The following is a 6,496-nucleotide window of genomic DNA, read 5'->3' on the forward strand; positions in this document are numbered from 1 at the left end:
GTAGTTAAATTTTATTTTTAGTGGAAACTATAAAAACTAGTGTAAATTTACTATTCTGAAATCAACATAATAATATATGAAAAAACAGAATCTAGATCAGAATCAGATCAGAAACTGACTACTTTCTCTATAAAAAAAGTTGATCAGTAACGGACAATTTTTCTATAGAAAAGTTGGTCAGAAATTTACAACCTTTTCTATGGCAAAGAATAGAAAAAGTTATAAGTTTTCTATAGAAAAGTTGAGAAAAAACTAAAAACTTTTCCTATAGAAAAACTGTTTAATGTCCAATAACAAACTGACAACTTTTTGCAACGAAAAGTTGATCAGGAATTGACAATTTTTTGAAAAGTTCATCGGAATCTGATAGCTTTTTCTATAGAAAGTTTCATCAGAATCTAATAACTTTTTCTATAGAAAAGTTCATCAGAATCTAGTAACTTTTTCTATAGAAAAGTTCATCAGAATCTGGTAACTTTTTCTATAAAAAAGTTCATCAGATTCTGATAACTTTTTCTGTAGCTAAGTTCATCAGATTCTGATAACTTTTTCTGTAGAAAGATGAACTTTTCTATAGAAAAATTATAGATTCTGATAACTTTTCTATAGAAAAAGTTATAGATTCTGATGAACTTTCTATAGAAAAAGCTATCAGATTCCGATGAACTTTTCAAAAAATTGTCAATTCCTGATCAACTTTTCGTTGCAAAAAGTTGTCAGTTTGTTATTGGACATTAAACAGTTTTTCTATAGGAAAAGTTTTTAGTTTTTTCTCTCAACTTTTCTATAGAAAACTTATAACTTTTTCTATTCTTTGCCATAGAAAAGGTTGTAAATTTCTGACCAACTTTTCTATAGAAAATTGTCCGTTACTGATCAACTTTTTTTATAGAGAAAGTAGTCAGTTTCTGATCTGATTCTGATCTAGATTCTGTTTTTTCTATATTATTATGTTGATTTCAGAATAGTAAATTTACACTAGTTTTTATAGTTTCCACTAAAAATAAAATTTAACTACAATAGAGCGAAAGTTTCGAACAGTGAGAAGGTATAAATACCTATTACAAGAAGCTTTTCTTGATACTACATTTACTAGAATTTCGTCATATGTTTTACCACATGAGTAATGATTTCAAATTACTAAAATAATTAAAATTTGTAAGTAGGAAATTTCACAATTTATTGAAATGAAGAATAACAGTTAAAAGTTCACTAATTTAAAATTTTATTAAAAAAACGTAAAGTAATTAACAACTCCCATCTTTGAAGTAAAAAAGCATTTTGAAAAAAGTACAACTGCCAGACAGATGTTTCTGCATTAATTTTGTATAGAATCAGCTTAATAAAAACAACATGGACAAAAAAAGCTTTTTACTTTAAAACATAATGTTTTATGTTGTTGCTTTCGCACAATAAAAAGGGCCCTGAGCAAAGCTTTAATGCAGTTTTTTTTGTTGTTTTTTGGTTTATGTTTTGTTTTACAAACATAGGAGGAAAATGAAATAAGGAAATGACGCGTTGTTTTTATGTTGGTGGCAATGTTTTTGTTGCTTGTACTGATGGTTTTTTTTTAATGGTGTCTGTTAAAAAGGAAAGCTTTTCTATATTGTTTTGACTACTTGATTGGTTAAGGATATTTTGTCGAATGTTTTTAATATTTTCATGCAGGTGGTAAACTAACAAGAGCAAATTAAATTAATATAAATGCCACTAATTAAGTTACAACCCTCTAGCCCCACTAATTAACACAAAATATGTTGGTATTGGTTTGTGGTATCAACACATAAAGAGTGTAAAAAAGTCACGTTTTTTTTGTATTTGCAAAGGAATACGTCATCGTCATTATGTTGCTGAAGGTTTGCTTCTGTATGTGGTAGACGTCGTCTGGTTGTTGTTGTTCTTTTGGATTTGAAGTTCATTAAACTTTTTAAAAAAATTGAATTTACACAATTTAACAAAAAAAAACATTTTGCAATAATTACCCGTTTATTTTTGTAGCTTCCCTAATTTGACAATAAATGAGCAAGCTTTAGAAACAAAAAATGTATTAAAAAAGCTTTAATTGTTTTTAAAAATGTCGTAAAGCATTTTTTTTTAAAAGAGTATTTTTAGCCAATACTTGCACTTCTTATTGAGACTTAATTTTTTTAATGAAATTATTAAAAAAAAAGAATTTATATTTTTTCACCAACATTCAAATTGTTGTTGTCAATTGTATTTACAATTTACAGTTATAAACAGCTTTACACATAATTACGTTGTCCATAAACATACATGTGTTCGCAAGAATATGTTTGTTTGCAGCAGACAGTATGACCAACAAACACACAGACAACCCAGCCCGCCGGCTGGTCATACTAATAAAATAATTACTTTTCTACTTACGTTTTTCTATTTTTATAAAAAATTGTATTTTATTAAATTTATCTCCTTTTAATTGAAAATTTTCTTTAAAAAAAACTTATTTTATTAAATTATTAAAAATTCCTTCATGATCTTTCCACACAACAACCACCTTCACCGGCTAAACTGTTTATCAAAACTGCCAAAATAAAGTTCTTTTCATATTTTTAATATTGCACACACATTCGTTCACACACATTCAATTGTTTGCTGTTTATTCTTAGTAAAAGCTTTTTGTATTCTTACTTTGGCGGAAGCTTTTTAAAGTCTGTTTTTTCGTTTATGTTTTATTTTTAACTCTACTATTAGTAGTGAGTGTGAGTAAAGCTCAAAGAAATAATTATTGTGTTTTTTAACATGAAGGGCTTTTTATGGGGTTCAGAGTTGCCAATACTTTCACAACAGGAGATTCGCGTTAGGGAAAACAATTTTTGTGATCACAGATTTCGATGTTTTTCTCAATTGGAAAGTTATTTGCAGAACAGTCTATACTCTTGACTATAGAACAGTCTATAGTCTTGACTATAGGACCGTCAATAGTATTGACTATAGGAACCGTCAATAGTCTTACTATAGAACAGTCTATACTCTTGACTATAGAACAGTATTGACAATAGGACCGTCAATAGTCTTAACTATAGAAACAGTCTATACTCTTGACTATGGAACAGTATTGCCTATAGGACCGTCAATAGTCTTAACTATAGAACAGTGTATACTATTGACTATAGAACAGTCTATATCTTGACTATAAAACATCTATATTTTGATTGTAGCACTGTATGATCTTGACTGTAGCACTGCCTATGATCTTGACTATAGCACTGTCCTATGGTCTTGACTATGGCACTGTCTATAGTCTTGACTATGGCACTGTCTATAGTCCTTGACTATGGGCACTGTCTATAGTCTTGACTATGGCACTGTCTATAGTCTTGACTATGCACTGTCCTATAGTCTTGACTATGGCACTGTCTATAGTCTTGACTATGGCACTGTCTATAGTCCTTGACTATGGCACTGTCTATAGTCTTGACTATAGAACATTGCTATAGTCTTGACTATAGAACATTCTATAGTCTTGACTATAGAACATTCTATAGTCTTGACTATAGAACATTCTATAGTCCTTGACTATAGAACATTCTATAGTCTTGACTATAGAACATTCTATAGTCTTGACTATAGAACATTCTATAGTCTTGACTATAGAACATTCTATAGTCTTGACTATAGAACATCTATAGTCTTGACTATAGAACAGTCTATAGTCTTGACTATAGAACATTCTATAGTCTTGACTAGAGAACAGTCTATAGTCTTGACTATAGAACAGTCCATTGTCTTGACTATAGAACATTCTATAGTCTGGACTATAGAACAGTCTAGAGTCTTGACTATAGAACAGTCTATAGTCTTGACTATAGAACAGTCTATAGTCCTTGACTATAGAACAGTCTATAGTCTTGACTATAGAACAGTCTATAGTCTTGACTATAGAACGGTCTATAGTCTTGACTAGAGAACAGTCTATAGTCTTGACTATAGAACGGTCTATAGTCCTTGACTATAGAACGGTCTATAGTCTTGACTATAGAACGGTCTATAGTCTTGACTATAGAACGGTCTATAGTCTTGACTATAGCACTTGACTATAGAGCAGTCAACAGTCCATAGTCTTGACTGTAGAACAGTCAACAGTCTATACTCTTGACTATAGAACTGTTTAATGTCTTGACTATAGCACTGTCTTTAGTCTTGACTGTAGAACAGTCAACAGTTCGTAGTCTTGACTATAGAACAGTCAACAGTCTATAGTCTTAACTAATACAAGAAAGATCTGCTTAACATTACCTTTATATGGGTCCCTGAGCATATATAATTCAATGCTAACACTGTGCAAAAAAGCTTTTACTTTTGAAAGCATTTAGCAGAAAGTTCTTTCTATAAAGAACTTTTGCAAGTTTAGTAATGCGGGCCATTAGTTCTAATATAGCTTAATACCTCCGTTACCCATAGCCTCGGTGGCGCAGTAGGCAGCGCGTAAGTCTCATAATCTTAAGGTCGTGAGTTCGAGCCTCACCCGGGGCATTCGTTTTTTGCAATTTTTTATAAAAATATTTTGGGTGTATAAAAAAACATATGCAAAGTGTTAAAGAAGTAATTACCAGTTATAATTTATAATAAACATTTAATTAAGTTTTAATTATAAATTTAAGTTAATAGAGACATGCATCACGTACAAAATGTTTGATGTTGTCGTTTATTATTCTTCGGCAAAACTTGTTTGTTAAATAAATAATAATTAATTACAAATTGTCTACAGGTGAGTAAATAATAATTTATGTTATGAACTGTTTGCTATTTAAATGATGTGTTAATCGAATTTACCACCAAAAAAAATCACACATATTTTCTAAGGTGTGTTTTTTTAAACTTAAAAAAAATTCGAAAAAAAACTTGGCAAAGTAATTAAAAACAGTTTGTAAAAAATGTTCTTAAAATGCACATTTTCGATTTGAGTTGATTAGTTGTGATGTTTAATACCTTGAGAATTACTGCACGTTGGAGAACTTTAAATAATTAATATGGTTGTTTGGCAGATTTAATTAAAAAAACAAACTAAAAACTGATTAGATTAACAGCTAAATGTTAAAAAGTTTAAAAGATTAACTAACATTAATTTAGTTTAATATGTAAATACTAAAACATTTTAAGAATTATTTTTAAGAATTTTTTTAAACCATGGGTGTCATTGTTCCAATTTATTAAAAAATTTATTTGTTATTGAGTCTTTGATGGTTGTTTGTAGAAAAACTCATCAATCATAATATTTGTTTTTGAGTTAATAACAAATTATTTTATTAAGTATTTTCGCTTTAATGTTTTCTATAGTATTTATTGCTGTCAGCAGTCTATCAATACATCTTTTGTTTTTAAGAATTATGAAATATTGCAATTTAAAAAATTATTGTTTTTTGCCGATTGCATTTATAAGAAAGCTAAGAGTATATCAAGTTTTTCTAATAAATTGAAGGCTTAAAGTGAATTAAATTTTATGGATTATCTGAAATTCCAAACCCACTAAAATCTTGTTATATCAAAAAAGTCTTGGCTATAATCTTGAACAGTCAATATATAGACTATATAGACGATACAGTAATCAGTCTTAACAATAGACTATAGATCAATCTATAGTCTTAACTATGGAACAGTCTGTAATCTTGACTATAGAACAGTCTATAGTTTTGACTCTAGAACAGTCTATAGTCTTGACTATAGAACGGTTTATAGTCTTGTGTAGATCATTCTATAGTCTTGACTGTAGATCAGTCTATTTTCTTGACTATAGGTCAGTCTATAGTCTTGAATTTAGATCAATCTATAGTCTTGACTATATATAAGTCTATAGTCTTGACTATAGATCAGTCTATGGTCTTCACTATAGATCATTCTATAGTCTTGACTATAGGCTAGTCTATAGTCTTGACTATAGAACAGTCTGTAGTCTTTACTATAGAACGATCTACAGTCTTGACTATAGATCAGTCTATAGTCTTGACTGTAGATCAGTCTATAGTCTTGTGTAGATCATTCTATAGTCTTGACTGTAGATCAGTATAGTTTCTTGACTATATGTCAGTCTATAGTCTTGACTAGAGAAAGGTCTATTGTCTTGACTATAGAACAGTCTATAGTCTTTACTATAGAACAGTCTATGGTCTTGATCAAAGATCAGTCTATGATCTGGACAATCTATAGTCTCGCCTGTAGAACAGGGTATAATCTCGACTATAGAACGGTCTAGAGTCTAGACTATAAAAAGATCTTGACTCTAGACTCTATAGTCTTGACTGTAGATCAGTCTATTTTCTTGACTATAGGTCAGTCTATAGTCTTGACTTTAGATCAATCTATAGTCTTGACTACATATAACTCTATAGTCTTGACTATAGATCAGTCTATGGTCTTCACTATAGATCATTCTATAGTCTTGACTATAGGTTAGTCTATAGTCTTGACTATAGAACAGTCTATAGTCTTCACTATAGAACGATCTACAGTCTTGACTATAGATCAGTCTATGGTCTTG

General features: G+C 29.8%; 1 non-coding gene across 1 annotated transcript; it reads left to right on the forward strand.

The window, feature by feature from the left end:
• The first annotated feature begins 4,421 nt into the window (after positions 1-4,421).
• Trnam-cau lies at positions 4,422-4,494 on the forward strand. Its single transcript has one exon. It is a non-coding gene; the product is annotated as a tRNA-Met (tRNA).
• Positions 4,495-6,496: the final 2,002 nt, after the last annotated feature.

Source organism: Lucilia sericata, unplaced genomic scaffold (assembly GCF_015586225.1).
Source record: "Lucilia sericata isolate MDLA Ls3-8-SP2 unplaced genomic scaffold, ASM1558622v1 Contig002887F_arrow, whole genome shotgun sequence".
Taxonomy (NCBI): Eukaryota; Metazoa; Arthropoda; class Insecta; order Diptera; family Calliphoridae; genus Lucilia; species Lucilia sericata.